The 12,475-nt window shown below is 49.7% G+C and overlaps 1 protein-coding gene across 2 annotated transcripts in view; it reads left to right on the forward strand.

The window, feature by feature from the left end:
* Pxb (putative Hedgehog signaling attenuator pxb) overlaps positions 1–12,475 on the forward strand; it is a 219,842-nt gene that overhangs the window by 137,104 nt on the left and 70,263 nt on the right. The gene's annotated exons all lie outside the window — the stretch shown is intronic.

A 12,475-nucleotide genomic window follows, 5' to 3' on the forward strand; every position in this document is an offset into this window, starting at 1 on the left:
TCCGAGAAGCGAGAGATCGGACGCGTCCAGCGACGAACCGGTGCTGTAACACGGAGAGGAAACCGAGGGAACCGAGAGAAACCGAGAGAGACGAGCCGGTACGCTCGCCATATGTCACGAGGTCCTTACCTAGGTATCCTGGACGTATCTTATCTTCCGCTTATGGCCGCGAGCAGTAATCCGAGCGGAAGACAAACGCGCACGAAATAAAATCCGGACCGGTTCCACCAGACTTCCTTACCCTTCTTTTACCTCTCGACCCGGCGAACGAGGAAACGTTCCCGACCTTCGAGACGCCGTTCCGCGTCCTCGTCGAAATTATTACCTCCTCGATCTACGTGGACAAAAATATAATCATTTCGTTTCTGGTCTCGTAATTTTAATCCACGACCGTAGATTACTAACGTACCAGATGGTTTTAAAGCCCGTCTGGACAGCTCCAGATTTCGACGTTACGAAGCATAGAAAGATCGCAAAATAGAAAGCTAGCAACCATCGTGAAAGCAGTTCGGTAGATCCCAAACAGCCAAATAAACAAGGAAACCGACATTCCCACAGTGAAGCAGGAAATTGCTAGACTCTGCGCGAAATACCAACAGCGTTTACAGAACCATTCGAACAGTCTCGTAGCAAATCTCTTAGACACCACCGAGGAACTGGAAAGACTGAAGAGACACCGCTTCTCCAACTACCCTTTACGCTCAGCGATCTTATAGTCAACGTAGTGAGTTTCCTTGCATTCGTGTGTATCAAATATCAGTATAAAGATAAATTGTACTTATGCAATTATTAAAATAAAAAATGTTAACGCGGAGAGTGCACGAAACGTGTTTCGAACGGTTCCCATTACTAACAAAAGTTGGCTCGCAAAGAAGTAGATGATCGTAGCGGGATAAACGAGGGAACTGTTTGTGGAACTACTGGCCCGAAACCGGTTAGACCGATTCGAGGCTGTTCGTACGATCTCGAGCCTTAAATCTGGATTCGCGATAACGTCGACAACGGAGCGACTCGTAGAATACGAGAGCGCGAGTCAAACTCGTAGAAAGCCCGTTACAGGTTACGACACTTTTCCGGCCGTCCCTCGTCCTTGGCCGAAGATCAAAAAGCACGCCGTGTGCTTCCCTGCTCGCCTAACGAGAACAGGATGTTATCTGTGCATCTGATTAGCATGAACAAGGAACGCGGCCCGGTTTGTTGTTCCTTGGTCGAAATTTGTGCCGACGACACCTGTTCGCGCCGAGCAACCGGGTTCAGGGGCCAAACTTTCCACCCACGGCCAGTTCAGATTCCCTTCGAACATACAGGGTGTACGGCCACCCCTGGGAAAAATTTTCTTGGGAGATTTTAGAGGCCAAAATAAGACGAAAATCTAGAATATCGATTTGTTGATTGAGGCTTCGTTAAAAGGTTACTAAAAAATTAAATTAAAAAATTTCAAATCATTCTGGAAAAATTATTTTCAGTTGCTGGGGTCAATTACAATCATTTTTGGTCATTACACATACCCCCAAAATCCTACTCAGTTTTGAGAAAAAAATTCCTTACCAAAAATCAAATGTGAGGCCAGAAATGTTGCCCGAAAGTTTCATGCGAATCTTTAAAATGTCATAACTTCTGAACGGATTGGACGATTTTAATGTTTAAAAAAGCAAACTACGCGTATTTTAATGGAGAATATGTAGGAATTGTAAAAATAGTCGAAAAGTTGGTCCTTGACCCCGCAAAATGAGAGAAACCTCATAAAAATGGTCCAATTTTCAAATGACCATAATTCCTAGAATAGTGAATATATTTCAATGAAACTTTTTTCTGAAGTAGAGCTCATGGGTACCTACAAAAAAGTATTAGACAACTTTTCTGTAGGGCGTCAAACAAAATTACTAAACATCAGAAATGAGTTTTTAAGAAAAATCGACAGGGGGTAGGTGCCTAAATTTTCCGACGAAAAAAAAATTTTTTAAATCGTTCTAAAAAAATTATGTTCAATTGCTGGGCTCAATTACAATCATTTTTGGTGAATACACATACCTCCAAAATCCTTCGCATTTCCGAGAAAAAAATTCTTTACCGAAAATATGCTGTGTGGCCGGAAATGTTTCTATAACTCGTTAACGAAGCCTCAATCAACAAATTAGTATCCTTGATTTTCGTCTTACTTTGGCCTCTAGAATCTCCCAGTGAAATCTAATATATGCGTTTTTGTCAAAAGTAAATTGTACTGTATTGTTTCAACGGCAACTTTATGTCGTTTTGTATGAGGCGTCGCAGGGGTGGTTATTCTCTCGATTCTAAAGGGGTGATAATCGGGGGGAGCAACCTTCGGTTTCCTGTGTCCTTGTTGGAGGATTCTTGCGAGGATCGGAACGTGGTCGCACGTGCACACGCGGCTGGTCGACCTCGGTCGCCAATGACCAGGAAGAAAATTAGAAATATCTGGCCAGCAGGAACTCGGGAACGTGCCTCCCGGCCGACTCGTGGCATTATCGTTCCCCGTGTGTATACTCGACCAGTTGCAGCGGTCCGCACGTTTCGCAGAGAGACAACGGAGAAACAGCGAGAAGGACCGTACAACTATATTCGTACTCACACGTGCGCCAGAAATGTCCACGACGATTCCTTTTATTATATTTTTTCCCGCTGTCTGTCCCGTTCCCCCGGTTCCGACGTTCGACGTTCGGTGTTCGACGATCGTCCGTGCGGTTCCGCACCGCGGTATGATTTAATTAAACGCGCCGGTGCTGGCGAAATTAGCAATTACCGGCGGCGCCGACACTGGGATTCGTTCGAATCCCGATCGACGTCTGGGTGGTACCTTTCCACCTTCAAATCCAAGGATCCGATCTGGAATTCGCATACATTTTGAAATTCCCTTTATAATATAGATTTATAATAAAATAGCAGAGTATTAATTTCAACAATTTTTATTGCAAATTCCTATCGTTCGACATCGAAGAGCAAATTCCGGCTTTCTGGTTCGCTTTGGACCTCCCTTCCTTCTGTTCGCAGGTGTTAATCCCGTCACCGTTTCGTGTCTAATTTGCAATGAAATCGTCGTCTTCCGAGGCGATCCTCTTCCCCGCGGAAGGAACAAACAGCTCGCCTGTGTCTCAGGGAAAATTTATAATTACTCGTCAAATGCGAGCCGTCGCGAGTTAGGACGCGGCATTATTTTAAGCGCGAACAAAGCCGCCACTCGGGTTTTCGAGCTGCTCCGGGTAATGAGTAGGATGAGTAGGAATCCCCGACCTGGAAATGACGGATCCATTGTTCGCGATGAATTCGCGAGTGCGCTAGGCGTGCGGCAGATACAACAAAACCGAGGGAACTTTCGTCGGCGCGATGCCGTCGACGCGGAACGCCAACCTCGTTCCGTAGAAATTCGAAAAATGAACCGTCGAGGAACCTATAGTCGGAGTAGAACTAGCTCATTGATCGGGCCCGTTTTCCCCTACCGTAACTCTCGCCAAGACCTCCTACTTATTCTCAGAGGGCGTCCGAGGGACCGAGAAGTCAAACGAGATATAGTTGTCGAAACGTCGAGTCCATTATACAGTTTCGACCGTAAATAAGACTGGGTCAGCCTGGTACCGTGACTTTTGGTACTGGATAAGAGAGAAAGAGGGATCGCTGACCCTCCCTCGCGAGGAAATGATCGAGGTTACTCGGGATAATAACGGTCGTAAAAAATAATGGGGATCGAGGTGAATCCTTGGACGAGCCGCATCATATTTAGGGGATTTAATGACACAGATTTATGGTGCAGGTGTATGCAACGTGATCCAGGATCGGACAAAAATATTGCTGATCCGCGATCTCCTTTGGTTATCTGTTATCTCCGTTTGATAGTTTCTCGTTTTATTCATCAGACGTTGCGTTTAACGTCAATAGTGGAGTCGACGTTTCCTGAAAATCGAGTATTTCGAAACCGATCGGCCGTGATCGGAGCTTATCTCCGCGCGAGAGAGCACCGCGGCCGAGCCAAACCGACAGCCATCTTTATTCGAGCCGCTTTACGCGTATAAAAAACGGATCCCCTCGTATGGAGATAGAAAGTTCTATTTATTACGCGAAAAAAGAGCGTCTCGAGTAATCCTTTCATAAATAACAAAGTATTTACGTAAGGTTTCCCGGGAAAGGTGAACGTGCCGGCGAGTTTTAGATTATGGCCACGGTCTTCCACGTCCACGACAATGGCCCCTCGTGTTTCCCGTTTCCTACCCTTCGGGCTGACCGTCCCCGTTCGACCTTCGGCCTCGTCGCGAGCATCTTATATGGCGCACGCGTTGGCCGCGCAAACGCACCCGGTCGGGCAACCTTTTACGGGCTTTGCCGCGCCGTTCGAGCTGAAAAATCTCACCGGAATATTTTCTTGCGTTCGCTGGTATCGACGGGGATCGTGCGTTGCGTGCAAGATCACCTACGCACGGTCACTTTCGCTGCTTGGCGCGCCGTACCAGTTCTGCGAAGAAAGAATCGTGCGATTAAATGGCGATCGCCCCGTTAAATAAAACGACCCTCTAACCGCGTAAATAGTTGATGGACTCGGTTCGTTAAACTCGTTATCGGTCGACCGTGAATCGACTAGACTTGGAAGCGCGGTCGAATTTCGTCGGGAAGCCTGGAGGTTACGAGAAAGCGGGTTCCTCGAGGTCTATTCCGGAGAGAGATTGATAGACCTATAAACGGTAACGGCAAGGTGGATTAAAAGCTCGTTTGGCGAAGTTCGAGCTCGAGTAGTCGTCGGGTCGGCGGAGAGTTAGTCGAGAAGCACAGGATCTCGGCGGGGAACTCCGCAAAAGGTGACGATACCGCCGGTCGGGCAGAAAGATACGAGGACTCAAGCTGAGAACATAATGAGCGGCCGGCGAGTAACGAAGACCGCTCAATCTCCTCTTCGAGACGCGCGCTGCCGTTCCCAAAGGGCATATTCCCGCTCCTTTAACTCCGATCCCGCCAGCTAATCCGTTTCATCTCGAGATAATTAACGACCGTAACGGTTTAATAAGTCTTGGCCCGATACGCTCGGTGTTTGCGTCCACGCGCGCGACAAGACCGCGCTTGACGCTCGATCGCCTCGAAAATCGTTCTCGTTTTAGCGCTCTGGTCCGAAGTTATCGGATCCAGGTGCTCTGGACGCCGTCTCCTGCGCGAAAGGGACTCTAATGGAGTCCCAAACGTCCCAGGAAGCCGCGCGCCGCGCAAAGTTTACAGAGGATCTTCGAAAGAGACGGCTTTACCATCGTATAGACACGTTTACATCAACGATGGAGTATTGGGACATGTTTGTGGACCGGGACCCTCCCTAAATGCACTCCGTAATGTTTGCGTAGACCCTGTAGCGGTCTTTTACGATGAATTTCTGTATATGCAAATAGGATAGCCCGCAAGGTACCCGAGCCCATCGTGCAGCTCTCCAATCCAACCGAGAGGATCGTTATTCCGATCCTGTGCGAACGCGATGCCGTTTATTACCGACGCGAAACTCGCCACGGGCTTTACAGGGTTGCGACTTCAGAAACTAAAAAAATTGATAGAATAAACAAAGATCGTGGAAAACACGCCCCTTGAATACCCACCGAAAAGTACCACGCGGTTGATGGAATTTTCCAACGCATCCCAGGAGGATAAACAACGAGGGGAGTTAGGTAGAAGCGGATATAGCCGAAGCTGTCGGATCGGACCGACCGTGCCGGCATACCTGACCCTCAATTATCCCCGCGTCTCGGCCAACTGCTTGCCACCCAGCGCCGTTTTTCGGCCATTTTAACGGACCTCCGCGGCAAAACACCGGCGCAGATAATTCAGATATCATCCCTTCGATTCCCCCGGTAATCCCGGTGAACGAGGATCGACCCGTCGACGTTCGAACGAGGGGGTGCCTCGAGGGCTCGCGTGCCAACTGACGTCTCCCAAAGCGGCCCAGATTATAAACTGCCGATTGCGGACCACTCTCGAGAGGAAAAGAGCGCCGTGAGAGCGGCCGATCGGAGACAGAGAGGTTTTCGAGACGAAACAAGGAATTCGTAGGCGAAGTTCGAGGCGAAAGAGAGACGAGTATAGAAGCAGGATTGGTCGCAAAGTCTTTTTCCTCACGGGAGGTTCGAGGCTCGAACACCGGAGCCACGCTAAGGGATTAAAGCGTTAAGAGCGTCGATCCCACTCACGACGAGGCGCGAAGCCTCGCTCGAACCTCCGATCGATCTTCAGGGATTTCTCTCGCGTGGCAGCCGATGTCCTCGATCGAGGGGACGCGTTCAAGCCGAATCTCGAGTGGACGGGCTTCTTCACGGCCGATCGAGCAACGCTCGCGTGTATCGGACTCGTCGACGGGAAGTTTAACTCGAGACTCTCTGGCTCGAGGATTTTCTGCCACCATGATTTTTGTCCAGCTACGAAGCGCGATATATCGTAGGTCCCGGGCGGTAAAACGTCCGCACTGCGTAGACGCCGATCAAGCTGGGGCACGTTTACGCGAGAATTTAGTGGATGGCGAAGTTTCTAAATAACACGTGCCAGACGTTCGACCGGGGAACGCTGGCTCGGTAGGCGTGTAAGAACGATGGTCCAATTAAGGATGTGCTGCCGGTTACTTTCGGTTAATCCGCGAGGAGAGGGATCTCCACGGAGTCCAGAACTCTTAACTTCCAGAAACTTTCCAGTTTCATCGCCCGGCGAAACTCTCTCGTTTCTCCGGCGCCAAACCATCCAACGGCCGCCGTTTTCCGCGCACCCGCCGAGAATACTTCCGTAACGTTAGGCGGTCTTTAACTCGCCAACCATGAATCCTGCTGCACTAACCTAAACTCTTTTTTGAATCGTTCGAAAACCGAGCATTCACCCTTCCCGGTAGCCAGCTTCCGGGATTACGAAAGGCGACGAAACTTTGCTTCCCGTCGACGTGGAATCGTTGCACGGTCGACCGTCGATTAGGAGGCGTTCAGCTTCGGCCCGTGACGAAATTCTCCCGCGGAGATAGCACTCTTTCTCAGAAAACTTTGCACCCAAGAAGACGAGCAAGCGTGGCGAACACGACGGCCACCGTGGAGTGTAGATTTCGTCCGAAAATCCGGAGGCATTGTTCTCCGTACGACGGCGCCCCGCCGCGGTACTCATCGCGTCCTGAATGCTCTGCAAGACGTCCTCCGGCCTCCGACCGATGGATTTATGAATTTACGGTCACCCTGGTCCACGGGGGGCTAATTGGTGGCAGCGTGAAACGAACGAGTGGCCAGGTCTGCTCGGAAGAGGGCAGGAAAAATCGTCGGTCGCGATAATTGGCGTAATTTCCAAAGGCGTCGTTATACGACCTGGCCTGTGCCCTGCCTCCTGTACGATGCTGTGATGTCGGTTATATGGCTCTGTAGATACGTGTGGGATCATCGTAGCTTCCCAACGACACCTGATTACGATTCATTAACCCTCCGATGGCGGACTTGCAGCTCGGTATTTCTAATGATCGTCCACACCCAAATTTAACACGATGCTGGAGGCCGTTAAGCGACGCTCGTGTTCGAAGGATCGATCACGATTTACGAACACCTTGTCGGTCAATGAATGGACTCGGTTGATTATCCGTGCCTTTGTAATAAAAGCGTGCATCGTCGGGCGTTGGAATAACCGGTCCCCCGACGAGCACAGACGATGCCTAGAAAAAAAAGAGTCGTCGGACTTTTTCTAGGGTGCACCGCCTAGAATTTACATGTCGAGATAAGCTAATGAGTCGTCTAACGGTTAGAACTGAACGCGCTAGAAGTCTCCATTTTACGAAACTTCCAACTACCCGGTCGTTCGAGCGGCGATAGCGACGCTCGTCGAATATCAACGTTATCACCCATTCATGACTAGTTTTGCAAATTCATCCGTCCCCGGGCGGTTTTTAAATTCCAACCTACTGTTCGCGAAAGACGAAACGCTTCTCTGAAACGCTAAGAGGAACCTCGGAGTAAAAATTGATCCACCCGCGTCGACGAACGTTATGTAAAAACGATTTTACATTTGGCGATTCCTCTTTTCGTTTCGTGAGTTATTTTCATCGCGCGCAATGGAAATACCGAGTAGCGGCTTCTAAAACGCGATGCACAACGGCGCGCGTAGGTGCATCGCATTTTTCCTGACGTGTGCACCCACCCCCTGCTCGCCACGGACGCTTTTGAAATTCATCGCAAGAACTACTTCGTATAACGTGCTGGAATGAATTATGTTGAAGCGTATCTCTGGCCAGCATCTTCGTTTTTCTCGCCTGTAATCCCGTCCGCGCGCACGTGCCGCCGAGTTCGAGGTTTAAATTCGCAAGCGACGTTCCAAGTATGCGACCGCGGAACGCGCGAACCGCCACCGAGCATTTCCTCGTGAAATAATTTCGAACATCCTGGCTTTTTCGCGACCATTACGAAATCGTAATACCGCGTCTACGTCGAATTTATCAAAAAGTCAGCGCCTTTCGGAATTTATTCCCGAATGAATGCCAACTTAAAGGGGTCCCTCGACTCTCTAAACTAAGGGATCCTCTAAACGCGTTAGAGACGTCGGTTAACGATCGGATCCTCTATACGCCTCGTACACCAGGTGGCGGATATAGTGGTCGAGCATGCTTCTACGTCTGAGAAATCCACGGGTAATTGTAACGCGACTGCTAGCTCAAGTACAAACAGGAATAACGATATTGCAGATGTACCGTAGTATTTATAGTTCGTCGCAGCTGCGGTAAAATAGATACGATAATGGACGGGAAATGAGAAATTTTCATTACAAGAGAGTGCGTTTCATTGTCCCCCGAATAACGGGAGTCGAAATTGTCATCGGACAAAATGAACGCTTTCGAGAAACGGAAGACAGATTTCGACGGATGTCCGTGCGCAAATTGTGCTGTCAAAATCCAGCACGTGTACCGGATTACGCTTCGTTCTAACCGCGGTAATTGATGGAAACTAACAAATTTTCGTTACGGGGAGACGAGTTTCGTTTGTCGCTAATTCTGTAGGAGCGGGAGCGCGCTGTTTGCACATGAGCTGGTGGATTTTTTCCTGCTCGGTTTATCGCTTTTCGTCCGGAGCTGTCCGTTCGTCTCGGCTACCTTCGCACCATCCTTCGCCGATTGACGACCCCTGCCAGGCATAGGTATAAGCAATTTATTCCCGGACGATAAATCATAGTCCACCTACGTTCGTAATTCCTTTTTGGATCATAAATCAGTTGGGCCTCGGCACCCAACGCAGACACACGCGTCGGAAGGATGCGTGTATCCGCGCCGGGATCGCGGGAAAGGACCTCGACGATCGGTAGATACACCGGTGTATCGATTTCATCGCCATCGGTTCTTTGCCCGGTCTCGAGTATATAGAACGAACAAATGTTGCACGAGCCGATCCGTTTATTAACTCGTCAACCTCGCAAGATTTATAGAAACGATCGCAGTGCCGCAACTGCGTGGTCGTGTAATAGATCGTCGGTGCCATATATTACAAGTGTCTTTGAGTCCAGTCTGCTCGAGATCTGCATTCGAAATAGATCATACGACCAAACCAGTGTCACAAAATACGTAATACGATTGTTAAAAGATACGTACGTGGCGGACCTCGTTTTCAATAAAACCAAAAATATTGGTCGAATACGTTTACGATCAACTGGAAAAAAGAAATCGATACGCGACAAATTTTCCGCGGTGTTCAAACTTGGATTAAATTCTTTTTACTTTATTAATTTTCAACAGGTTATTCATAAAATATTTTAATGCTAAAAATAAATGTAAAAACACGTTTATCTACTCCGCACCATCGGTACTTTTGTGTGTAAATAATCGGATAATATTTATCGCACACAGTAGGTGCATATATGTACTGCAAATCGGATTTACTTTACAAGCAATTATGTAATACGAGTAAATTGAAACTTAACTGATGTTTATGATAATTATTTGCGTCCTGCTTTCGAAAGTAAACATTTGAAAATTCCTGTTTGCAAAACGAATTATTGACATTTTTACGTTAGCTTTACCGTTTAGATATTTTACTGGCGATAAACCTGCGAATAACCTGTTGAAAGTCGGTTAATTAAAAGAGGCATCGAACAAAGTTTGTCGAGATATTAAATCCCTATTCCTTCCATAGTCTTACTTTCTTTAAACGTAATTTCATCGCTTCTAAATGTTCGTGCGTTACCAACGCGCGCCGACTAGAAAATATATAGGAATCTTTGGTTCGAGGACTGTGGTTGCCAGCTGGCAACCGATTCCCGTCGGTGACCGTCGTTTTCAAAGGGTTAAAGAGGCCGTCCCGAAAATTACTGCCACGAATTAACGCAAGCGTCCCGCTCGTACGTCCATTAATATCAATTTTATCGTCGCGATCGAGGGAGCGCGTGCGCAGGTCGGACAGTCGTGAGTCACAATATTTGAATGCCCTCTTCCTCCGCTCGATCGTCGTGGTTAACTTTCTCGTTGATCCGCCGCCTTTGAAGATCAAACATCGTCGTGGAAAATCCTTCGAACGACGAGGCGACCCGCGGACAACACGGTTCTTTGTACCAGCGGCGTTTAATCTTATCGGTATCCCCGTTATCGTCTTTACACGATCTCGTACGATGCCCGCGCCATCCCCAAGCCGATAGCGGTCGAACTCCACGGACGAGAGTCGTGACTTTCGACGACGCGTCTCATGTTTATTTAAAAGGCCCGAGCGACCACGATCGTTGGTTGGCCGGTGGTAATCGAGGACACTGGTCACCTCGGTCCAGGAGGTGCGTGCACTTAGCCGGGTACCTTGTCGCTCGATAACGTTCGGAAAATTGTTGCTCGCGGAACGCTGTCGTCGACGCTTCGAACGGATTTCCAAGGGCAACGAACTTTACATTTCCAGCGCAATTATCGCGTGTCTTTGTCGAAAAGCTCGCCTCTCCAGACGTACGACAAGTTCCTCGGTATGTTTGCACGGCTAGATACACCGGCTATCTTGCGTGTTTTCTAGAACGGTTAAACAAACTTCTGACGCCTGAAAACCGACGAAGATTACCCGTGTTTGCCGAACGATGCATCATCCCTCGCAAACAGACTGCGCAATCCTCCCACACGATGGAATCCACCGCTTCGGCCAAGGCTCCTTGCGTCTCCAGACCATATTTGCCCCGCGTTTAAAACTTTTAACCAGCGCGTGGATCTCGATCCGGCTACTCAGCGGCCACTCGATTCGACCCGCCTCTGTTCCCTGGATCGATGGCGGTTTCGGATACCGTGGCAATGTTTCTCGGAGCGATTTCTCAGAGAAGGCATTAACGCGTTTCCGGCGCCACGCGGACCCCGTCGAGGAGGATCCACTCGGCGCGCAGCCTTCGCGATGTTTAGCAAACACTCGGAAAATTCGGTGCATCGGGTTGTCGGGTCGGCGTTTGGCAAACAAGCCGCGTCTGGAACGGTTCCAGAAAAGCTGTCGCCGACGTTCGGCCATTTCCACGGTCGTAGGTTCGCGCGGGAGATTCGATCGTCCGAGCGAGCCCTTTCTCCGTCTAGGCGCGTCGGTTTTTTGCGCGACGGCTCGTTCCACCGGCGTCTGCGGTCTAGGGGTGGCTGTAAACCGCACGCGTCCCCGGCCGGACCGTTTCGCCATTTACCCGACGACGACGCGTCCACCGCGATCGAGCACAATATCGCCAGCAATACAATAACCACAATGGACCGTTTCGGCATCAACCTGTTCCGCAAAGCAGCTCGGTCCCTTTTGATGTTTCCGACGCCAGGCGCCGCAGACCGCTTCCCTTCGTGATCCGACGGCCCAACGAAAGGATTTCTAAATACTCGTACGCGGTATTTGCGGATATCCGCCTCTAGTCCCCGCTGGGTCTTGAAATACCGGTGCCTGGAAGCAGCGCGCCGGCCATCGGCCGAAACAGAGAAGCCCGAGTGACAACGCCTGGTACGAGAAAGGGGCTGCGACGACGGAAAGATCGCCTGGAAGCCAGGAGGGAACAAACGACGGGACCTTCTCTCACGGAACGCCTGCAATCCGATCCTCAAAGCCCATCGGGCAACGTAAGCGCACCCACCTCGCCAGACGGCCCAAGATGCGTTTAATTAATTCCATCCAGTGCGTCGCTACAGCTGTATAACAGCTACGCGCGATACCGTCGCCTGCATTTTGCGTTTATGCGTGCATCAACGAGACGACCCGATGGCTGGTTAAGCGTTTCGCCGGTGCTTCGAAGCAGACCGCCGGAAAAAGCGGAAACGGTCGTGTCCGAGTCGATGGACGATGGTTCGCTTCACCCGGCGGATCTGAGAAATTGCCGATCGCTGGCTCGGAAGCCCAGAACAGGTGGAGGTTGGTTCTTGACCTCGATGCAGTTCCTCCGGACGAGGGTATCTTGACCGGGAACAGTGCATCGTTCGGAGGCGCGTCGAGTAGCCATTCTCTGCCGGAGTAATTTCATTTTTCATCCAACGGAGCGTGTTTCGTTCGTTAAGCCATTCGTAGAATCTTGCGTT

Source organism: Colletes latitarsis, chromosome 14 (assembly GCF_051014445.1).
Source record: "Colletes latitarsis isolate SP2378_abdomen chromosome 14, iyColLati1, whole genome shotgun sequence".
In the NCBI taxonomy this organism is placed as follows: domain Eukaryota; kingdom Metazoa; phylum Arthropoda; class Insecta; order Hymenoptera; family Colletidae; genus Colletes; species Colletes latitarsis.